Below are 24993 nucleotides of genomic sequence, written 5' to 3' on the forward strand. Positions count from 1 at the left end.
CTTACAATTGAATAAGTTTATGCTATGATATGATAGCCACCTGGGCTTTATTCTCAGAGGTAATCCAAGCGCAAACGATTTAAATCAACAGTGGCTGGACAACGAGTTGAATACACGAGGGTCCACTTAGAGAACTTCAGAGTTGAAAGGGGCCATGAAAGCTTAGTTGTCTCTCGCCGCAGCCCAGGAACCTCCCCGCCGCCCTCTCTGGCACTCGGCCGGTCGAGGCTCCTCCTGGAAGGCACGCGCGCCGCGGAAGCCGCGGGGAACCCACCTGGAGCCCGGCGCCGCGGCGGGTGCGGGAGCAAAAGGGGGCGGGGCCTCGGGACGCGCGGCGCTGGCTGTGGCGCCCAGCCCGCCAGAAGAGCGCGCGGCGGGCGGACGGCGGGGAGCCAGTCGGGTAGGGCGAGCGCGGCCGGCGGGTTGGGGGGAGTGAGTGGGGGGAGGGAGGAAGGGGAAGAGGCGGAGCGTGGGAGCGCACAGTGTCAGGAATACAATAGTGCTCGGCGCCGCTTCAGCCGCCGCCGCCGCCGCCGCCGCCGCCCAACCGCCTGCCCAGCGCGGAGGCCTGACGGGCCCGGCGGGCGGGAGCCGAGGGCGGGAGCTGCGGCGCAGGGGGCGGCCCCGGCGGGTCGGGCGGGGGCGGGGGCGGGGAGGAGATTAGGGGGCAGGTGCGAGGGAGGGGAGAGAAGAAAGCGAGCGGTTAGGGGGCGGGTACCTCCCCTGCTGGACTCGCCCGGCACGTTGCCGGGCTCGAGCGTGGAGCCGGGAAGGCGCCGCGACGAGCCACGCGAAGGTAGGCGCCCCTGAGGGGGCCGCGGCGCGCCGCCCGGGCGGTGGGAGTGGCGGCCGCAGGGAGTCGGAGCGGGCGTCCCGGTCAGCCTCGCAGCGCGCTGCCGGGTCGCTGGCTCCGAGTCGCGGTCGCCTCGGGCGTGCGCGGCGGCTGCGGGCTGTGGGCGTGTGTGGGCTGAGGTGAAGTGCCCGGCGGCCCCGGTGCCGGCCGGGGCAGGGCCGGGGGCCGTGCGGGGGTCGGGGGCGGTCGCCCGGGCTCGCGGCAGCTCCGCTCGGGCAGCGACTGAGCGCCATAACTGCTCCGGCTCTTCCCTCCGGTGCCCCCTCCCGGCGCCCCCTCCGCCCGTGCTCTGCCGGGTCCCGGGGCTCCCGGCGTGAGCCCCGCGGCGGGAGGACCTGCCCCGCGGGCCGCCTGGGGCCGGATGCTCCGGGGAGCGCGGGCGCGCCCGGGCTGTTTGCAGGGCGGGGGGCGGGAAGGACCGAGTGCCTGCGGAGGAGGGCCGGCGGTGCGGGGAGCGGCGAGGCCCCCGGCGAGCGGGGCGCCCCGCGGGCTGACGAACTTTCCCTCCCCCTGCCGTCATTGTTCGGGCGCTGCCGCTCGGGGCCGCCGCTGCCGCCGGGCGCCGGGCGCTCCGGGGGGTGGGAAAAGCAGTAGGGCTTTGCGAGTCTTACGGGAAAAATTTCCCACCGCTGGGCACGGCAAAGTTAACTTTTCTCCAGCGGTCGAGTTGGTGTTATTCCCTTCGCCGTGGGGCAATCGATGAAAAAGAAAAGCAGAAGAGAGCCTCCCTCCAATCTTTACCTCTCGCTTTTCAGAGCCCCGGCGTCGGCTCTGAAGTCTGGCTTTAAATTGCACGGGGCAACCTGCGTTTATTGCGAGGAGGAAAGGAGGGCGGGATCTCGAATGAGTGACCATAACAGGGGTATGTGAAGGCGTGTTTAAAAGTTGGTATCGTTGTGTAGCCCCGGGACGTATGTAGCTCCTAGGCTTTTGGCAAGAAACTTGTTTGGCCGCTTCTCTGGCTTATCTGAGTTGCAAGGAAATCCATGGCCTCAGATGTGCACGAGGGTTTTTTTTTTTTTTTCCATGTGAGATCCGTTTATCTGTGAAGTTGAGGAGCAGATTCCCCACGCCCCTCCCGCCGCTGGCTGATTGTATAAGAAATCAAAACCGTGTTGATGGTGATTCCAGTGGCCTGGAGGGGAAGGCGGCCTCATTCCCTGTATTCAGTCTGATAAAGATAACTGCTTCTCTCTAAACTCGGAAAGTAATGGAAAATAATTTAGGTAAAAACTGGTTGCACAACATCTTGGCTTAGTTTAAGCAACCCAGAATCCACTTTCCCAGAGTGGTTTTCTTAAATACATTCCCTGCAGCCACTTCTTGTCAGCCTGGGAGTTGGGGGGTGGGGGATGAGAAAGGAGTCAGCTTGAACAAAGTTTTGTGTTTTTATTTAATTTAATACTTTCATAACATCTGTAAACAATGGGAATGTGGATCCTGGCCTCTGTACCCTTTGAATAGTGTAGTTCTCATACTTTTATAGCTTCATGTGATTACTCTCCGGATAAGTGAAAATACTTTTTTTTTCTTTTTTGTTTAGCCTAGGAGTATTCTACCTCCATAACATATCATTTTCTTTTTCATTTAAAGTGAGCTCTGAGCTTAAATACTTGAGCCCTGAAAGGATAATACCTCTCTTCAAAGGGTAAGAGGTTTACACGAGATCCTTGGGAAGTGCTTCTCAGCGGTAGCTACTACCATCATTGCCACCTTTTCTTCAGCTGTGCTCTTCTCTACAGTTTTGTTTGCTAGAGAAGAGCTCTTAACCCAATATTGTTGCCTTGAAACAGTTCCTTGCGTTCTTCATCCGGTCACTTCTGGAATACTCAGGAGTGCAGGTCTGGTTCTAGAATCCGCACTTTCTGTCTCCCTCTTCTCTGAGTCACGTTGCTGTGTCTTGGCAGTGTGGTAAATGCCCTCTCGCCTGTGAATCTTGGTCGCAGGTAGGGGAAGGTGGAGAAGGGCCTCCCACTGCTCCCTGAAGTGTTTGTGTTCAGCTGGGAGCCAGGAGTGACTTGGAAGCAGCCTTAGGGGTGCCTGTGACCCACCTTCTGGCCTGTAGAGGAGGTTCCCAGGCTCAGGACAGGCGGTGCTGCAGGGCTCTCAACATAGGTGAAAAGTATGAGTTAAGAAATTTTCAAGAACAAAGAATGGGGACCGGCCTGGTGGCGCAGCGGTTAAGTTCGCACGCTCCGCTTCTCGGCGGCCTAGAGTTCACGGGTTCGGATCCCGGGTGCGGACATGGCACTGCTTGGCACACCATGCTATGGTAGGCGTCCCACATATAAAGTAGGGGAAGATGGTCACGGATGTTAGCTCAGGGTCAGCCTTCCTCAGCAAAAAGAGGAGGACTGGCAGTAGTTAGCTCAGGGCTAGTCTTCCTCAAAAAAAAAAAGAACAAAGGATGTTGAAGGTTTGTAGGTCGCATGATCCTCTCCTTTGATAATGCTTGTCTTTTCTCTCCCTTCTGTTCCACCAACCGTAACAACCCATTTCTCCCCTAAGCTGCGCAAAGCCATTTCTTCTTTTTGCCCACTACTTTGAGGTCTGGCTAGAACTAGGCAAGTATTTTGGGGGAACTGGGGGAGGCAGGAGGCATCGGGTGTTCGTGAAGATGTGGCATTACAGAGGGCCCTTGTAAGCCTTCATCAGGAATACAGACGTTGAACGTTATCATAGGACATAATGCACCTCCCTCCTCATGGAGCTTATACAAAACAGCAGTTGAGGAAGGTAGAGCTCATATGCTGGCTTACATTAAGAAAATCTCTCATCAGGGGATAACTTTCTATGACCTTTACTTTCCTCACCTTATAGGTGAGGGCTGGGTGTTGGGTGACACCCATCTGGCACTCTCCTGAAATGGCTAATATGGGGACACTTGAATGGTTTACAAGTTTCTACTTATTGTTCCGGCTACAGTGGCTGGGAAAGCCGAAGCATTCTGGTTTGTTGGGTGAGGAGGCTCTAGGATGAGTGGGTAGAAGTGATGAATGAATAAAAGGCTGCTAGCAAGTGGTCTTTACAGACCAAGTAACCACTGCTTTGAGTTTTCTGTTTCTGGAACCTTTGTGACTCCCTTATAGTTATTTTTCCCTCCTCCCGTAGGGCTCTCCATAGACAATAGCAGCAAAGCTCTTACCATCAGAGCTGCCTCTGTGCTCCTCTTGGGGGACAGGAGGGTCCTGGGGAGAATTTGACCCCCTAGCTAAGCTTAGGAAAAGGAAAGTAAAAACTCAGAGGGCAGCCAAGTGAAGAAAGTGGGAAAATCGTTCTAGGGCTTTGATCAATAGGAAATACCTATGCGTTTGTTAATACTCTTCAAGCAGTAAGTAATTTAATCTCTGCCAGAACCCAGAAGCTATGGCTGAAGGCTGCTACTCAAGGAGCTCTTCGTCCCTTGATATTGGCTGATAGGCAAGGAAACCCGAGCCTGGAGTATGTTTTTTTGGAACAACTGACGAGAATATGATATCATCATAGCCAGTACACTAGACCTTGTGTGTTGGAATCTCCTGGGAAAATTATTGTTGTTATTCTTTTTTAGATTTTAAAACCTTTTTACTTTGATATAATATTATTACAAAAAAGTTGAATAGTACAAAGAACTCCCGTATTCTGTTTACCTAAGATCACCATTTATTAACAGTTTGCTCCAATTTGCTCTTTTTGGTTCTTTTTCTGAACCATTTGAGAGTAACCAATGAGAGATTGGTATTTGTCAAGGACTTCCTGTCATGAAGGATGGTTCAGGTGTAGCTGTGGGATCTAACAGAACATTGGTGGTGATACAGGGCCCCAGAGGTAGAGTAAGGTCTACCTATAGCTGTGAAGCATGCATTTGTAACTCACATGTAATCTCTAGAGCTAGATATAGAAATCATTATCAATTGTAAAAGTGGTTGAGATAGGCTCCCCTTTTGTCATCATTCTTGTCGGATTTGTTCCTAACTATGCCAAACTTTAATACTGTTATGAAAATCAACTCTGCCACTCCCTAACTTTGTAGCCATAATATATTCTCCAACATTTTCATTTAATTCATTCAGCAAACATGTATTGAATGCCTCCTGTTTGCTAGGGGTATAAGAGGTGAAGGATATTCATCTCCTTAACAGTTCAACATCCAGTGGAAAGGAAGTAAGGAAATTTACCATCACAGTCAGGGGGAAGAATATTCGCTGAAAGGGTTTACAGGGGGTGATTAGAACACTAGGCTGGTTAAGGATCTGAAGAGTAGATACTTGGGAGTCCTTTGGGATGTACGTAAATGTGGAGATCCATCTTCTCAGTCTTGCTGCCCTTAGATGGCAAGGTTCACGAGTTAGGGAGGCCTTTGTTGTCGTACACCTGGCACAGGCTATGGGGTCAGGCCAGCTTGGATTCTAATCTACTCTTGATCTTGCCCAGTTACTTAACTTCTCTATGCCTCAGTATCTTTGTTTGCCAAACCATGTCTCTGATGTAATAATTAATTGAGGTAATAATTGCTCTGTGAACATTGACTTCATCTTCCCCTCCAAAAATGCAGTATGTGGGGAAATAGCATGAAAAGTGTTAGGTATTAAGGTTGGAACTAAGGTGGTGTTTCTAATTTTTCTACAAATAAATATCTAATTACTAACTGTACTAGGAGCTATGATGGAGATCATTATATGGGATAATAACAGTGACAACAGCAATGATTTGTTAACCATTTCCTGTCTGCCGAGCACTGTGCTAAGTATTTAACATAGGGTGTCTCTCTGAGGTGTGAGGCTCAGGGAGGTGAAGCAAAGGTAACTTGCCCAAGGTCACACAGCAAGTAAGAGGTAGAACACTTCTGTGAGGGAGACCAGCAAGGTACCCTGGAGCCTGAAGGATGAGCAGAAATAAGCAAGGTAAAAGTCAGCGAGAAGGGATCGCCCGGCAGAGGAAACAGCAGGTGTTGTGAGGGCACTGAGGTGGGAGAGAGATGTGGAAAGGATCCACAGAGGTTTGGCTAGGACCTGGGTAAAGAGAAGAAGTAGGCAGAGGAAGATTGACAGGGCCTTAGGGGACCTTGTTAAGGAGCTTGTGTTTTATTCCAAGGGCAATGGGAGGCTGCTGAAAGGTGTTTTTCACCTTTTCTTAAACTGTATGATGTGTGTGTGTGTGTGTGTGTTTGTTTAATCCAGAAAAGCATCTAGTGAGGCCTGAACAAAAGTGGCTTGAGAAAGCCATTTCCCCTTCAGTGTTCCACTTTGTGATCCAATAGAGGCAATGTTTCTGGCCCAAATGTGTAGATCTTAAGCAGTTTTTACTGCCTTCCATTAACATGGCTAAAAAGAGTTGCTGTGATGCTGGAAGAAGCTGGTTTTGCAGAATGCTTCTAGAAGGAGGTTTAATTAGGCTCATATGTCTGATGCTTTTTAGGCTGTGTTAAGGGAGCTCTTTCAGCTTTCACTGAGCCCTGTGAAATGGGGAAAAAAGTAGAATTGGGAGAAAAAGTAATTCCTGGAAACCTGAGTTGTTGTTCAGTGTTAGAAATGTTGAGTATAAGACCTTGGTTTAAATATATCATGGTAAAGATGCTTCAGTGACTAAATGGAAATTTTTTATGTTTTTTTGTTTTTTTGGTGTGTGCCATCTGTGATGGCAGACAGCACATTTGTGAGAATCTGGGAAGACTTAGGCATTTTTTCAATACTTATATATTTATTCTCATCCAGGTACTGTAGGTTTTTCAGTTTGAAACTATTTCTTACATGCAGAGTAAACTTCATGGGAGGAAGACAAGTGTTCTCTTACCCTTTCTGTACGTACTGGACCACAAACATTTACTCTGAGGTAGCTGTGTTAATTAGCTTTTTTGGCAGGGAGGGTTCTTAGCTGGTGGCTGGATGATCTAGGACGGCCTTGCTCACACATCTGGTGGTTGGCAGGCTGATTGGTCAAAGAGGCTCTAAGGTGGGATGGCTCATCTCCACTCCAAGTGGTCTCTTCTCCAGCTGGCTAGTCTGGACTTGTTAACATGGTGGTCTCAAAGGCACAAAAAGGAGCAAGTGAGAGCAAGCACCGGTACACAAGCACTTCTCCAGTGTTTGCTTATGTCACATTTGATATTGTCCCATCAGCCAAAGCACTGAAGTGCTTTCATGGCCAAGCCTAGAGTTATTGTGGGAGGGGACCATCCAAAGGTGTAGCTACAAGGAGATGTGAAAAAATTGGGGGCCATTGTTGCAGTGATGCATAGTAATTATTAACGAATGTAACCTCTTTTCCTTTGATAAATCTTGTTAAACGCTCACTTAAATGTAGTGTTTTCTTGAGACTGATATGATTGTACCACCCTTTCTACCTTTTCTTCTACTGAGTGTGGGGCTGAGTGATGATTTTTCTAGAAGGAAGCCAAAGGGAGATAGTGTGGCTCTGGACATAGATATTCTCATGGGTGGTGGCTTGACTGCTTACTGATTTTGTATGGTTATTATCAAAGGAGCCCTTGGGTTTCCCCAACCTCCTGTTCAAGCTTTATCATAAAAACTGTAGTGTATTAGGCTGTACTAGGTTTTGTAGTCAAGCAAAAAGATGGTTAATTGGGAATCCATCACTACCTGAAAGGTGAGAGAAATGTTTGCAGCTTTTCCTCATAATCTTTATGTGATTTATAGTTGTTACCTAACAGAAGAAATCCTTATTTGGGCATTGTGATAAGGACGAAGGATTCTCTGTAGATACATTTTATTTGGTCAAGATTTTAAAACTCTCCTTGTGACTGCAGTGAAGAATTCAGTATGGTGCTGTGAAGCGAGTGGCCAGTGACCAGCAGTTTGGGGCATCAGCCTTTGGCCTCTGCTCGTGAAGATTTCAGAAGTAAGACCTTTCACGTAACTGAAATAGGCTTTACAACCAGCTTGTGGCCTGATGTATATTACATGAAGATGCAACTGGACCTTAGGAAGCATGTGTGGGCAACTGAGTAGAAGGCTCACTTTGTAAATCTTAGAGCTGTACGTACATTCCTCCAGAAAATTGCTTGGTGTTAGAAGCTCAGCTTCCCTTCTTTCCTCCTAGGGTAAAAATTAAAAATGAAAAATCCCTGACATTTTAAAAGTCAGTGACTTGGAAATAGCCATCAGAATTATAAATGCACATATCATTTGACCCAGCAAACACTTCCAGGAATTTATTCAACAAATATTTGCATATTACTTGAAGTATCGCTTGTAATAGCAAAAGATAATATCCTAAGTATTGGTCAAGGCTTGGTTATACAGTAGAATATTACACTGATATTGTATAATCTTCAAGATGTATGAAATGAAAAAAGTCAAGAAACAGAATGGTGTGTTTGTATGCTACCATTTGTGTGAGATAGTGGGGCATTAATATATACATTTTCACTTACATAGATATAAAATATTTCTGGAAGGATATTCAAGACACTGATAGCTTTGGGGCATACATGGTCAGGGGTAGAGGGTTGGAGGGAGACTTTTCACTGTGTAAACCTTTATATATACCTTTTGAATTTTAAGCCATGTGAATATATTACCTGATTTTAAAAATTAAATGCATTTATATAAAAAGAGATGGTGGATGGTGATGTGCACTTTCATGGACTCCCACCCAAGTTGACCTGGTCAGAGCTATCTCTATTAAAAAATATATCCAGTAAGTTTTATTTCCTAGAAATGCCTTAGAATAGTGTACTTCTGAATTTTTAACTATTGTCTTGTCTTTCCAGAATGTCATATGAGGGGAATCATACAATATGTAGTCTTTTTTGGTCTGGCTTCTTTACTTGCTTCATCTATGTTATGTGAATTAATAGCCTGTTGCTTTTTATTACTGAATAGTATTCCATTGTATGGATGAACCACAGTTTATATACCTGTTGAAGGACAACTTGGCTGCTCCCAGTTTCTTGGTAATTATGAATAAAGCTCCAGTGAACATTAGCATACCAGTTTTTGTGTGAACATAAATTTTCCATTCATTTGGGTAAATACCTAGGAGTGAGATTGCTGAGTTTTTGTAAGAAACTGCTAAGCTGTCTTCCAAAGTAGTTCGACCATTTTGTATTCCCACCAGCCATGAATATGAGGTGTGTGTCAAGGTTTGTTTTTCTACACATGGATGTCTGGTAGTTTCAGAACCATTTGTTAAAAAGACTATCCTTTCTTCACTGAATTGCTTTTGCACCTGTGTCTAAAATGTGACTGTGCTTGTGTGGGTATATTTTTGGGCTCTCTGTTCTGTTGCAGTGATCTGTGTGTCTGTCATTTTGTTGTTACCACACTGTTGATTACTATAGTTTATAGTAAGTCTTGAAATCAGGCAATACGAGTACTCTTTTTTTCTTCTTTATCAGAATTCTAGTGGTAAGAGAGGACATCCTTAACTTGTTCCAATCTTGGAAAGCATTCTATCTCTCACCGATAAATTTGATGTTAGCTGTAGGTTTTTAAACGTATAGTACCCTATTGTGCTGAAAAGAGTTACTATAGCAGGCCTGAGGCTGCTTGCTCTCTTTAGAAGGCCTGCTGGCAAGATTGGCCCTTGGCTGGTGTCTGGAAATTGGCTTTTGAAACATTTTGAAAATGAAATACTATATTCTACTTTCATTTATTCCTTTTCCAATGCCCTTTGTTTCTTAATGCTAATCCAAGTTCCCACCTTAATCATAATCTCTGTCTGAAGAATTTTCCTTTAACATTTCTTTTATGCCAGGTCTTCTGACAGTAAATTCTTTGTTTTTGTTTGTCTGAGAAAGTCTTCATTTTTTCTTCACTTTTGAAGGACGTTTTCGTGGGATATAGAATTCTGAGTTGACCATTTTTTTCCTCTTTCAAGGTGTTACTCCACTGTTTCCTTGCTTATGTGGTTTTTGATAAGTTTGCCATAATTCTTATCCTTGTTCCTCTAACGTTAGTGTGTCTTTTTTTTCCCTCTGGCTGCCTTTGAGCTATTTGTTTTTGCTTAGGTGTGGCTTTTTAATTTTTTCATATTTATCCTCCTCAGAGTTCTCTGAGCTTCTTGTATCTGTGATTTGTTGTCTGTCACTAATTTTGGAAAGTTCTCATCCATTATTTCTTCAAATAATTCTTGTGCCCTGTTTTGTTTTGTTTTTTTTCCTTCTTCTGGGATTCCAGTTACAAGGATGTTATACTGTTTGATATTGTCTCTCAGTTCTTGTATGCTATGTTCTATTTTTTACACTCTTTTGTCTCTTTTAATTTTAATTTTCATTGACCTGATCAGTAAGCTTGATCTTCATGCTCACTGATTCTTTCCTTGTCTTTGTCAAGTCTACTGTTGAGCATGTTGTTTTTTTACTGTGTTTTTTATTTCTAGCATTTTCATTTGATTCTTTCTTACAGTTTCTGTCTCTTTGCTGAAATTATCCATCTGGTCTTGCATATTGTCTACCTTTTCCGTTAGAGTCTTTAGCATATTAATCATAATTTTTTAAAATTTCATTTCTGATAATCCTACATCCATGTCATACTGAGTCTGGATCTGATGATTGCTTTGTCACTTAGAATATTTGCTTGCCTTTTTATCATGCCTCATAAACATGTTGAAAGCTGAACATGGGCAGGAGATACTGAGGTAAATATTGGATATGTTTGGGGAACACAGGTTACCTTCTGCTAGGCCTTTAGTGTTGAGATTTGAGTTAATCTAGTCAGGAGTTGGCTTGTGTTTGACGTTTGTTTTTGCTCTGGGCACCAGAGATTTCTAATGCCTCTAGTGATACCTTCTTTTTGACTCCTGCTTGGCTTTGGGTTTTGCCTTTGTGCTGTTTCCCGAGAGCTGTCTCTTGCAACCCTCCCAGTTGTATTCCAGTGTTCCTAACCTCGTAGCTGGTTTGCCAGATGGTGGTTCGTGGGGGAGGGGAGAGTTCTCTCATGATTTGATTAGGCCTCAGACTTAGGCAGGTACTGGATCCTGGGTCTTGAGTGTGCCCTTCACAAGATTTCCTGCCCCTCCTCCAGGGGTGGAGCTTTTTCTTTTTCCTTTCCCACAGCTGCAGTGAGTATCCACCAGTGTCCTCAAGCCATGGGTTTTAAGCCCTTCCCCCTGCAGATTAAGGCTTTTGTGCTTTACTGGAGATAAGGAAAGAAGTTTGGGTGGATTTCACAGTGGGTACTGTTTTCCTCGGCCAACCAGCACCACAGTGGAAGCTTCCTCTGGGATTTTTCCCTGATCCTCCCTGTAAGAGCCTGGTGGAATTCCCTTAGGGAAAACTGGTAAGAGAATGAGAATCTCCTCCCCTCATCACATGGAGCCCAGGAGCTGCATAGTCTCATGATCCCAAACTCTGGCCTCAAGCAATGTGTCAGAATTTCTAGTTTCATCTTCCTCCCAGCTTAGTGCTTGGATCCTGTATCTGCCTGCAGGCACCTGTGTCTTCAGATATTGAGATGGTGGTTTGCCCTGTGACCTCGGTTCTCTAATAGATCCAAGAAGAGTCATTAATTTTCAGTGTAGCTTCTTTCTTGTTGTAAGGGTGGAAATGGTGGCTTCCCAGTGCTTTACATGTCTGAGCTGAAACCTGAATCCTCAAGTTTTAATCTATATAAATGTCTAATGCAATGCATGGCCCATAGAAACCCAGTACAGGTTAGATTTTCCCCTTATTTTTCTTTTTCTCACCCCCTTGAATTTTATGGTTTTATGGCTAGGGAGCCAGGAATAATTGATTCTGGTTTGAGTTATGCCTATTTGGGGTTTTAAACACCTCTACACCATTGGCAGTATCTTATATGTTTGTCTTGCTCTCTTCCGAAATTCTGTGTCTGCCTTTGTAATTATTGAGCACATCATCAGTACTCAGTAATAATTTGCCTCATTCAAAATTAGAGCATGATTTAGTCTTTCTAGATTATAGGTTTTGTTAGTGACCATGTGTTTGTCATTTTTATTCCTCACATTTACAGGTGCAATTCAGTTCAGCAAATATTTGTTGAGTGCCCACTATGCTGTGAGTGAGGCACTAGGTGTTGCGTAGAATACAAACAAGCCTGACCTGGTAAGTGGAGTAACCACGGGGTTCCTGAAGGCAATGGAAGCCTTGTGGATGGAAGGATACTGCAACTTGGGAAATATCTCTGTTTCAATCCAGAAGGATTTTTTAATTTCTGTTTTTTTTTAAGATTTTATTTTTTCTTTTTCTCCCCAAAGCCCTCCAGTTGTATATTTTTAGTTGTGGGTCCTTCTAGTTGTGGCATGTGGCATGTGGGACGCCGCCTCAGCATGACCTGACGAGGGGTGCCATGTCCGCACCCAGGATCCAAACCGGCAAAACCCTGAGCCACCGAAGCAGAGTGCAGGAACTTAACCAGTCAGCCATGGGGCCAGCCCCATAAAATTCTCTTTTTGATTATACCAGGGATACATGAATGCCTTCTAATAAAAATTGAAAAATTGTAGAAAGAGCTGTAGTTCTCCATGACATCCTCATTTCATCACATTCTCCTTCCCAGGGTTGATTTTGGTTACTTTTTTGTGTATGTGTGTGAGGAAGATTGGCCCTGAGCTAACATCTGTTGCCAGTCTTCCTCTTTTTGCTTGAGGAAGATTGTCGCTGAGCTAACAACTGTGCCAGTCTTCCTCTATTTTATGTGGGACGCCGCCACAGCATGGCTTGACAAGCTGCGCTGGGTCTGCACCTGGGATCCGAACCTTTGAACCCCAGACCACCGAAGCAAAGCACGCGAGCTTAACCATTACACCACTGGGCCAGCCCCTGATTACTTATTTTTGTTTTGCTATGCAAATTGCTATATCAAATATCATGCCATCTAGTAATTTACTGAAATACTTTTATTTTTAAGAGAATAAGCACTCAAATTCATTTAACTTTTAAGGAATAGGAATATTTATTTAAAGAGATACTGTCATCATTTAGTTTGGATGTGTAGCCTGATAATGGTTCTTTGCTTCACATTATAGTGTAACTCTTTTAATTTTTAAATCTGAAAGCTATTGTTAGTAATAGGTAGAATGGTAAAAGTCCACTGTGAGTAAATGAGAAATAGCAGAAGTTAGTACTCGCCAAAAAGAAGCTGAACTATATTGCCTTTTTCTTTAATTATCATACAGTAAAATTAACTTTTCTGAGGTGTGCATAGTTCTGTGGATTTTGACGCATGTATAGATCTGTGTAACTACCACCACAATTAAGGTGAAAACCAGTTCCATCACCCCAAAGAACTCCTATGTGCTATCTCTTTAGTTATACTCTCTTCCCACCCCAACCCCTGGCAGCCACTAATCTGTGCTCTATCACTATAGTTTTGTCACTTTGAGGTGACACATAAATGGAGTCAGACTATATGCAGTCTTTTGAGTGTTGCTTTTTTTCACTTAGCATAATGCTTTTGAGATTCATCCAAGTTATGTGTATCAATAGTTTGTTCCTTTTTTACTGTTGAGTAGTATTCCGTTGTATGAGTCTACCACGTTTAGATTATTAACAGTTTTGGTGATTATAAGTAGAGCTGCTATAAAAATTCATGTGCAAGTGTTTGTGTGCACATACGTTTGTATTTCTCTAGGGTAAATACCTGAGATCAAGATTGCTAGAATCATACTACCGTTCATAGTAAAACTCGTTAGCTAGTTTGAATGCTAGAATGGATAGAGTAGCAGAGACTCAAGTTGTTTGAATCCTCCTTTTGCTTCTTACTAGCTTTGCAGCTTTGAGTGAGATTAACCTCTGTGTGACCCAGTTTCCTCATTTGTAAAATGAAGTTAATAATAACAACCACTGGAATTGTTGTGTGGAATTAATGGCATATTAAGGATAAAATGCTGAGCAATGTCTGACATGCCAAATTTTTTATTATTATTATCTCATGTTTAATAGAGCCTTTTCCTGTCAGAAACATTCATCTTTGATTGATTAAAGTGGAGAAATTAAGTAATCCATAAGTGTGGTGTGTTTGGTAGGCAAGCCTTCAAAGCATGCTGTCTAGAGGGGAAATTTCAAAAGTTGTCTTTGGGGCCGGCCCAGTGGTGTTGTGGTTCACATGCTCTGCTTTGGTGGCCTGGGGTTCGTGGGTTCAGATCCCAGGTGTGTACCTGCACACCACTCATCAAGCCATGCTGTGGTGGTGTCCCACATACAAAATAGAGGAAGATTGGCACAGATGTTAGCTCAGGGCCAATCTTCCTCACCAAAAAAAAAAAAAAAAAAAAAAAAGTTGTCCTTGATGGTAAAAACATTTAAGGACGTAGACGTATGAGAGTCCTATATAACATCCAAAGTTTGGACCAGGTGCCCAATTTTGATGGTTTTACTTGCCACCCCCCCCAACATTAAAGAATCATGTTCACCAAAAATTTATACTTCATAAAGAAGCTGCAAAAAGTAGCTCCGAATCAACTAACGCTCAGTGAGTGCTTGCTATATACCAAGCCCCAGGCTAGTGTATAAACCTGAGTATCTCCCCACAAAATAAGTAATTTAGATAGTCACTAAATGTTATTTTTGTACTTTTTTTAAATAAAGCTAACTGTTGAGACACTGAGGCGTGATTTCTTGGAGCCCCCATGATGTGAACCATCTACAATTTCTCAGATCCTATTTTAAAGCACTTCTTTTTATAGGCAACCTCCCCAGTTTTGAGGAGCACATTGAGGGGAGAATTGCAAAAACTCAGCATGCCCACTCAAATCTTTCCTTAGAGCACTGTGTCATTAGGAAATGCAGTGCAGGCCCCTTTCTTGCGTAGCTGCTCTGTAGTATGGTCTCACTCAGTCTGAGCAAGCCTCAAGGGCAGAGGGGTTGTGTTTCCCCCTGGAGACCATCTCCCTATGCTATGAAGTGTGCACAAAGGGGTACCCATTCATCTACTAGACAGTGGATGAAACCCCATATGTGCAAAGGGGAACCTAAATGTCCTTTCTTATCTTGTCTGTTATAGTTCAGTTGTTTTATAATATTTTCACGTGACACAGTCTATCAGCTGAGGACCATTCTTCACCTGGGATTTCAGGGGAACTGTGTGGAACAAGAAGTCTTGAACACGCAGTCTGGGATGTCATCTCTGAACTGTTTCCTCACTGCCTCCCCTTCCCTAGTACCACCAACAGTTCAACACCAAGTTTAACTGGAGCCTTTCCTCACAACTAGAACATCCTTCCGTCTCTGCCCTGCCAGTCCTGCTTGGGCTAGTTCTTCCAAATTCTAGCTCAGCAAGAGGCTCTTCCCTGTCCCCGAACCCCCACTCGTTTGGATGCCATCCCCTACACCGTGCTCCCTCATTAAGTCCTGTCTTTTCTATTCACTTTGGTACCTAATGCCATACTTCCTTACTTGGTGACCTGTTTTGTGTACAGATAACCTCAAGGTTTTACAACTAGGTTGCCGCTCCCAGAGTGTAGGAAACCCTCAAATTCTTTACATTCTGTCTCCCACAAATACCTGAAATAGAATTGCTGCCTGCTGTTTAATTAACAAACTAAACATCAATTCTCATATTATATTTAAAAAATTATTTGTAACATATTCTAATGGCCACATAAATCCTGTGGAAAGCAGTAGTTTGGAAAAGAAATATGCATTTTGCAGACTGTCAAAAGAAAACTGGTGTTGTGCCATGCTGCCACTGTGAAAAGTGTGGCATGCAGCCTGCCTGGGCAAAGCATAGCTTCACAGTGTAGATTACAGTCAAAACTGCAGGCAGCTTTTCCCTGGCTCCCTCATAGTTTCTAGCCTGCCCCATGATTCCTTGCCCACTTACAATGTTAGAGAGAGCGTTAGGAATTTTTTCTTTTCAAATATAGGCAAGAGTTTGACTGTAAATAGTTGTATCCTATTTGTCTCATATAAAACTCACATCTTATATGGGAGAGGGGTGTGTGTGTGTGTATTATGAGCATAAATTTAGCTCTCTCTAGGATAACCAATTTAAATTCAGGATAAACATTTTTTATACTTCTAAATAAATCTATGTATAAAAGCTCTAATTATGCACTTTAGCCCCTTGAGGAGAATCCATGTAGGCACTTACCTTTAGGGAAACCATCTCTAGGCTGCTTTCTTGCCGTGAACACCGTGCCTCTAAACTCCAGGTCCAACTCAGCTTTCTTCCAGACTGCTGTCCATAAAGTGCAGGCTCTAAAGGCATCTTCCCTATACTACCATCCCCATCCTGGTCACTAGGCCACCACTGAGCCCTGACTGCTCAATGCTTAGTAGGTAGTGTCTCTACTCCTGAGATCCTGACAGTTAAAGCCCCCCACCCCAATTGTATCCTTCCTCACCATCCTTACCTCTAACTTCCCAAATCCTCTTCTCTGCCCACTCCACCCAGGCATGTATTCACTAGAGTTTAAATATTCTGTGAGTCATCTGCTACTCTGTACTGCCCTGCCTGAAGTTCTCCACATTCCTCTGGGTTTGTTCCATCCTGCACGTTCCTCAGGACCCAGTCAAAAGCTCATCTTTGTCACCTCAGTGGTTCCTACCATCTCTGAAGGCCCACAGAACTAAATGTGCTCCACACTCATTTTCCCAGATGGGATGGTACGATAGAGTGCTTAATGGCCACAAGTCCTTTCATCTTTGTATGTACACCCCTTTATGGTGTGAATTTCTAGCTCTTCCTGTCAATAGGTGTCTATTTCTCTACTCCCCAAATCTGGACTGTTCTTGTAACTTGTTTGGCCAGTAAAATGCAGCGTGAGTAGCTGGGTGACTTCTGAGCCTCAATCTCAAGCAGTCTTGTAGCTTCCCTCTTGCTCCCTGGGAACCCTGAAGCAACCAGCTGGAGAAGCCCGGGCTAGCCTGCTGGAGCAAGAGAGGTGATCTGGAGAGGCCAGTCAACAGTCAACCATCAGACATGTGAGTGAAGCCACCTTAGATCATGCAGCCCCAGGCACATTGCTAGATGACTATAACCGCATGAGGGACACCAGGAAAGACTAGCAGAAGAACCACCCAGCTAATTCTAGCCCAAATTGCTGACCCACAGAATTGTGAGCAAATAAAATGGTTGTTATTTTAAGACATTAAGTTTTAGGGTAATTTGTTATGCAGCAGCAAATAACTGAAAGGGCAGGGTTTGTGCTGCTGGATTCCCAGGGCCTAGAGGGCATGCCCATGGCAGATTTTCAGTAACAGATTGTTGTGGATCACTGTCATCATGGTGTCACTCCTCTCTTTACATGATAGACAACCAAGCTTCCCAATCCCTATGTCTCTCTGGCTCTCAAACAGATCAAAGCTTAGGCTCAACAGTCTTCCAGAATGACACCTTGCAGTTCTTCTTCGCTCCACTGGACCAACATTCATCTGTTTGCTCCCTTCACAGCCTCATGACAGGTTGTACCTCTTAGCTCCATGCTCCATCCCTCACTATTTACCCTTGTTCACCAACCCCGTGGGGCCAACTCATGGATAGCCTCAGTGCCATAAAGCTGTTCTCAAATTCCCAGCCCTTCGTAATCACTCTGAACCCTCATTACTCACTACCTGATTCACATGTCCTTATAATTAGGAGGGACCTTAGAGATTGTGTAGGACAAACCCTTCAAGTTATGAATGAGGAAACGAAGGCCCAGATAAGAAATAATTATAATAAATGGCTTATTTAAAGTCACATGATGGCAGTATCGATACCAGAACTCACTTCTCATGCAGATTATTACCTAGTAGATTGCTTATTTGTGCTTGGTTCATATGCGTGAAACTGTGCCTTGCTGATTAAGCTGTGAAAGTTCTTTGGAGGCAGGTATATCTTTTACTTCTCCTGCCTTTTCACACTCTTCTGCTATCCCCAGAGACTAACCAGTGACTGCTGGACGCATCAGTAGTCAATAAATATTTGTTGATTAATTGACATTTAAAAAGCAATTATGCTTGGAACTGTTCTGTATCTTATTTGTGGTGGCAATTACCACCGTATGCATCTGTCAGAACTTGAACTGTTCATTAAAAAGGGTAAATTATACTATGTATAAATTTTTAAAATTAAGGTATAATTCAAAGCAATTATACTGAAGACATCCATTTATTTGATAAATGTAGCTAAATGTATAGGTAACATGTTACTGTGAGAAAAGAAATTTGACCCTTTGAAAATAAATTTGCACGTAATAGGCACTCAGTAATGTTAGTTTCCTTCCTCGCACAAAAATGCTTCTTGATCACATGTCAAGACTGCTAAAGAAAGCATTCCTGCCCTAGGAGATGGCTGGATCTCAGATGACTTCTGAGATCTTGTGATTGGTTTGAAAGGTAAATAAGTGACTATTTTGGAAGGCTTGTGTAAAGTAAAAGATATAAACAGTACCACGCTATTCTAAAGGCTGGCCCCTAGAACCTTAATTTTACTTCTAAAATTTTTACTTCTAAAGACTTAGACTCAGGTGTAAAATAAAGCATTAGCCCTGCTAATAGAAATTATTTAAAACTTAAAAATAATACAAAAAGATGACCAAATGTCCTTTCATTGTCATACTGGAGCATTGACTGAGAGGCCCACCCAAGGATTATTTAGTTCTCTAGGGGTCTGCGTCTTTGTTTGGCTCATTATGCACTAATGTTTAGGGTCCAGACTTTTTGAAGTGACATGTTAACTTACAGATTTTTGTCTGGTAGAGATGTAAAAATTTCTGTTTGGTAGAAGAAATAGTCCCAAAGACTACGAATTAACTGTCCTATAGGGTATTAACCACTTTGCTATCTAATTTAGCTGTCTTATTCTAGCATTTTTACTTTCAGTACCGGTATATACTGAATCTCTCAAATATTCTTTGAATCAGCCCTACGTCCTGCTGGTTCCCTCACTAATAAATTAGTCTTTGACATGTGTTCATTCTGTATTTGTATATGAGTCATGTTTTTAATTTTGAAAATTATATCTTGACACTCCAAACATCCTACAACATTGCCTGTGGGTCATGCCCCATCCTGTACAAAGTCCCTGAAATCCACTACTGATTGCTGGTCTTAATGCTGTAGCAGCACCTGGAAGTAACCTTTGTGATCATGCTGGTACCTGAAAAGGTCTTCACAGGAAAAAACTGGATACCTCGGTAGGTGCTCAAGAACACTGCAGAAGGATAGTCTAGAACTACACTCACAAAATAAGAAACTGATGTTCCTTCCTATTATGTTATTGTTCTATGTACAAACTGAGAGAGTGACATTAAGAACCTTTGTTTTAGAAGATCCAGAGCAAACAGACTCATACTGGGCCCTTCATTCCTGTCAAACACTATTCCTATAATCCTCTTTTGCTAGTAATAGCCATAAAATAACTATATTGGGGCAATAAAAATTGATAAACTACCAGCTGCCTCAAAAATCTAATAGCTTTGGCAAAATATACTGCAACTCGTTGTAATAGAGCCTCCTTTTCCCTAACAGGTTTTATTTTAACACTTTCTTTTTCACGCTACTGAACAGCGTAATGAAATAAATTCAGCAAACACCCCCCACACTGAAACAGTGTGTTCCAGGCACTAGGCACTGGTCAGCCCTGACCACCCTCACCCCCTGCCCCCCGCAGACTCTGGTAGTGCTCAGTGTCAGGCATTGATTTGCAGCCGTCCGGGATGGAAATGGAGGACAGAGCCCAAACGGAGGGTTGCAGTCTGCCCTCTCAGCACCCAGAGGATTTAAAATGGAGTTAAGCAAAAGAGTGGATCTCTTTCACAGTAATAAAAGCTTCGTTATCTACCACTGAGTATTAAATACATACAAATTGGAAACATCCTGAGAAAGAGGAAGGGCAAGTTAAAATATGGTTCACTAACAACTGGTATTTATAAATATTCTGAATCAGTTTGACACCTTTATTGAAAGAGGCATAAAACAAATATCTGGCAATAAAAACTCAAACTCAGAAATAATCCAGGTATAGTGCCCATTCTTACAAAGACCAAAGTGCCAACTTGTCATGCAGCGTAGGGAATCCTCTGCAGAGGAAGTCTGAACCAAGATTCTAAAACACCAGGGAGGAGGGAGTGGAGTGGGTTGAGGATGTAGAACAGGAGAGGGGGAAATTTTCAACCCACTTTTTTCCCTGGTGATTATTGAAACAAAATTCTTTAATATTTCCCAATAAAGAGTTTTTGAAAAAATAATCAGTTCTTCTGTGCGATGTAGAGAGCTGGAAGGAGTGTTGCTTCCACCCTTACAATTTAAAAAAGATGGACTAACTTCAAATTCATGACTTTTATTGAACCCATCAGAGAGAAGTATTCTATTTTGCTGAAGTATTTGTTGAGAGGAGTGTTTAAGTATTTTGCTCATTTTTAAGTTCAGTAGTTTGTTTTCTTGCTGTTGAGTTTTGAGAGGTTTTTTTTTTTTTTAACTGAGGAAGATTCGCCCTAAGCTAACATCTGTGCCACTCTTTCTCTATTTTTTAGCCTGTGGGCCACTAGCACAGCATGGCTGCTAACAGAGCAGTGTAGGTCCATGCCCGGGAACCAAACCCAGGCCACTGAGGTGGAGCACACTGAACTTTTTACCACTAGGCCACTGGGGCTGACCCAAGAGTTTTTTTTTAAATATTTGGGATAAAAATCTTTTGTTGGTTATGTGGTTTATCACAAATATTTTCTCTACAACTGAGGCTTGGCTTTTCATTCTCTTAATGGTGTCATTCACCAAGCAAGATTTTAATTTTGATGAAATCCAATTTATTTTTTTAAAGGACTCACCTCTAAGAACTCTGATTAACCCTAGGTCATGAAGATTTTTCTCCTATGTTTTCTTCTGAAAGGTTTCTAGTTATACGTTGACATTTAGGTCTATGCCCATTTCGAGTTAATCTTTGTATATGATGTGAAGCTTACATGGAAATCTGTTTTTTACATATGGATGTGTAATTGTTCCAGCATCATTTGTCCCAAAGACTACTCTTCCTCCTTTAAATTGCTTTTGCACTTTTGTCAAAAATCAGTTGCCTATATTTATGTGGCTCAATATCTGGACTCTCTTTTGTTCCATTGTTCTCTTTTATCACTTCACCAGTACCACTGTCTTGATTACAATAGCTATATAAATAAGCCTTAAAATCAATTAGTGTGATTTCTCCAACTTAATTCTTCTTTTTAAAATTTGTTTTAGCTATTCTAGATCTTTTGCTGTTCTTAGAATCAGCTTGTCTATATTTACAAAAAAGGCCTGTTGGGATTTTTGTAGGAATTTGGTTAAATCTAATGATGAGTCTGATGAACTTGGGGAGAATTGACATCTTTTTTTCTTTCTTTTTTTTTTCCTGCAGATGATTTGCCCTGAGCTAACATCTGCTACCAATATTCCCCTTTTTTTTTTGCTTGAGGAAGATTAGCCCTGAGCTAACATCTGTGCTAGTCTTCTTCTCTTTTGTATGTGGGTTGCTACCACAGCATGGCTGACGAATGCTGTAGGTCCGTGCCTGGGCTCTGAACCCACGAACCCGGGCTGCCAAAGTGGAGCATGCTGAACTTAACCAGTATGCCATGGGGCTGGCCCTGAGAATTGACATCTTTAGCATGTTGAATCTTCTATAACGTAAATATAGTATGTTTCTCCATTTAGATTTTCTTTGATTTCTTCCATCAGTGTTTTGTAGTTTTCAGCATATAGATCCTGTACATGTTTTGTTAGATTTATACCTAAATATTTCATTTCTTTGGAGCTATTGTAAATGATGTATTTTTTTAAAAAATCAGTTTCCAATTTTTTATGCCACCATATGGATTATGATTGATTTTTATATTGACCTTATGTCCTGCTCCCTTGCTAACCTAGTTTTTAAAAAATAGATTCCCTGATATATTCTAAGCAGTCATGTTATTTATGAGTAGGGATAGTTTCATTTCTTTCAGTCTCTGTGCCTTTTATTTATTTGTTTGTTTGTTTATCCCTTATTGCACAGGTTAAGACTTCCAGTATGATGTTTAATAGGAGTGGTGAAAACAGACATCTTTTTCTTGTTTGACCTTTGTCTTTCACCTTTAAGTTCTTTATCAGGTTGAGGAAGCTCCTTTCTATTCCTAGTTTGCTGAGAGTTTCTATCATGAATGCATGCTGAATTTTGACAACTGCTTTTGTCGTCACCAACTGATAGGATCATGTGATTTTTCTCTTTTAGACTTAATGTGGTTGATTACATTGATTGATTTTCAAACATTGAGCCTGCCTTGCATTCCTGGGATAAACCCCACTTGGTTGTAGGGTTTTATATATTGCTTGTTAGTTTTGCTAATATTTTGTTGGGTATGTTTGCTTCTATATTCATGAGGGATATTTGGTCTATAGTTTTCTTTTTTTGTACTGTGTTTGTCTGAGTTTGGTATCAGGGCTTCATAAAATGAGTTGGGAAGGATTCCCTCCTCTCCTATTTTCTGGAAGAGATCTTGCAGAATTGGTGTTACTTTTTCTTTAAATGTTTGTTGGAATATGGCAGTGAAACCATCTGGGCCTGGACATTTCTTTTTAAAAAGATTTTTAGCTGTGAATTTAATTTCCTTAATAGATATGGTATTATTCAGGTTATCTATTTCATCTTCAATGAGTTTTCGTAGTTTTGATTTTCAAGCAATCTGTCCATTTCATTTACGTTGTCTTAATTTATGTGTGTAGAGTTGTTCATAGTATCCCCTTAGTATCCTTTTAAGGTCTGTGGGGCCTCTAGTGATAATCCCCTCTTTCATTCCTGATATTGGTAATTTGAGTGTTCTCTTTTTTTCTTTCTCAGTCTTGCTAGAGGTTTATCAATTTTATTGATCTTTTCGAAGAACCAGCTTTTGCTTTCATTGATTTTTCTGTTTTCACCTTCATGATTTCTGCTTTATCTATTTCCTTTTTCTGCTTGCTTTGGACTTCTTTTTCTCTTTTTTAATTCCCTAAGGTGGAAATGTAGATTATCTATTTGAGAGCTCCCCCCCCCCCGCAAAAGAGCATTTAATGCTATAAATTTCCCTTTAAGCACTGCTTCAGTTGTAGCCTACAAATTGGGTTATGTTGTATTTTAATTTTTCTTTAATTCAAAATATTTTCTAATTTCCTTTGAAAGTTTCTCTTTGATTCGTGGGTTATTTAGATGTGTGTTATCTAGTATCCAAGTGTTTGGAGCTTTTCCTCTTATCTCTCTATTATTGATTTCTATTTCAATTCTTTTATGCCTAGGGAACACTTTATGATTTCAATTCTTTTATATTTGAGGTTTGTTTTATGACTCAGTATATGGTCTGTCTTGTTGAAAGAATATGTATTCTGCTGTTGTTGGGTAGAGTGTTCTGTACATGTCAGCCAATTCCAGTTGGTTGATACTGGTGTTCAGTTCTTATATATTCTTCCTGATTTTCTGTCTACTAGTTCTGTATATTATTTAGAGAGGAGTTTTTAAGCCTCCATCTATAATTGTGGATTTTTTCTACTTCTAATTTTAGGTCTGACAGTTTTTGCTTCACGTATTTTGAAGCACTGTTGTTAGATGTTTACACATTTAGGATTGTTAAGTCTTTTGGGTGAGTTAATAACCCTTTTAGCATTATGTCATATCCCTCTAAGTCCCACTTTATCCTTATAGTTTTCTTTGCTCTGATTTCTTTCTTCTGATCAGTGTTTGCATCATCTATCTTTTATCATCCTTTTACTTTTCACCTGTCTATATCATTATATTCAAAGTGATTTTCTTATAGTGTGTAGTTGGGTCACGTTTTTTAAATCTGTTCTGACAGTCTCTGTCTTTTAATTGTATGTTTAGGCCATTATACTTAATGTAATTATTGATATGCTTGGTTTAGGCCTACCATTTTATTTCTTTTCTTTGTATTACCTCTGTTATTATTTCCTCTTTTTTTCCACTTTCCTGCCTCCTTTTGGTCATTTGAACAGTTTTTGTGCCTCACTTTAATTGATCTATTGTGATTTTTGAATTCGTCTCCTTGCATATTTTTGTGGTTGTTCTAGGGATTATATATCTATATATTCTTTGCACAGTCTACATAGAATCAATACTTTACCACTTCAAGAGGAATGCAGAAACCTTACTACCCTATAGGTCCCTTTACCCTCCCTTGTTTATGTTATAGTTGTCTTATATATTACATCTACACCTGTTAAAAATCTCTTCACACTTCGTTATCATTTTTGCTGTCAGCTGCCAAACATACTTTAAAGAACTCAAGAAGAATAGTCTATTACATTTGCCCAAATATTTACCATTTATGTTGCTGTTCCTTCATTCCTAATGTTCTAAATTTCTTTCTGCTATAATTTCTCAATTTTCTGAAGAACTTCCTGTAGCAATTCTTTTAGAGCAAGTTGCTAGCTATAAATTCTCATTCCTGCAGGATGTTTTTGCTAGTTATAGAATTATGTGTTGACAGTTCTTTTTCCCCCCACACTTCGAACATGTTGTGCCATTTCCTTCTGACCTCCACAGTTTCTAATGAAAAATACACTGTAATTCAAATTTGTTTACCCCTGTAAGGTAATGTGCTGTTTTTCTCTGGCTGCTTTCAAGATTTTTTTCTTTGTGTTTATGTTCAGCAGTTTGATTTGGATATGTCTGAACATAGATTTCTTTGGGTTTATTCTGTTTGGGGTTTTTCACTCTTCAAGCTATTCAGTGTATCGTAAGTAGGCTCTAGATTCCAGAATAGGCTGGAATAATAATGATAAGACTTCTTTTGAAGATGTCTTTGCTTCATAGGGACCTGCACACAGTAGAAATAGAAATATTTGTTATATATCCCAGACAGAATTTAACATTAGTTTAATAAAGTATAGTTGTAATTCTGCTCCTTTTCAGTGATATGGAAGATTGTTGCAAATGGACTAGAGTGGAGGGAATTGAGTCCCAGAGAGAGTGAGTGAATTTTGTGGCTTTACACACCTAGTAAGTTGCAGGTAGTTTTTCAAGTTCCATTTACACTATAGTATGTTGCTGTGCACTTACAGAATTTGCACTTCCCCCCAAGCTGAAACTTTAACATAAGTTTATGGTGAGATGCTGGTTTGAAATGTCTACATTTTTTGTGTATGTGTGTGAGGAAGATTGGCCGTGAGCTAACATCTGTTGCCAATCTTCCTCTATTTTATGTGGGATGCTGCCACAGCATGGCTTGACAAGTGGTGCTAGGTCTGCACCTGGGATCCGAACCCCCAAACCCCAGGCTGCTGAAGTAGAGTGCACCAACTTAACCACTGTACCACC

General features: G+C 42.0%; 1 protein-coding gene across 12 annotated transcripts in view; it reads left to right on the forward strand.

Annotated features, from left to right (window-relative positions):
- Window positions 1-240: 240 nt before the first annotated feature.
- JADE3 (jade family PHD finger 3) overlaps window positions 241-24993 on the forward strand; it is a 128596-nt gene continuing 103843 nt past the window's right edge. For 2 of the 12 annotated variants that reach the window (XR_011536289.1, XM_070606447.1), the window contains exon 1: window positions 337-400. The gene's annotated coding sequence lies outside the window, so the exon portion shown is untranslated. Of the gene's footprint in view, window positions 401-638; window positions 797-24993 lie in introns of those variants that run through there. The other 10 variants (XR_011536288.1, XM_070606454.1, XM_070606445.1 and 7 more) reach the window with 8 other exon arrangements.

The sequence above is a fragment of the Equus przewalskii genome, chromosome X, assembly GCF_037783145.1.
Source record: "Equus przewalskii isolate Varuska chromosome X, EquPr2, whole genome shotgun sequence".
Taxonomy (NCBI): Eukaryota; Metazoa; Chordata; class Mammalia; order Perissodactyla; family Equidae; genus Equus; species Equus przewalskii.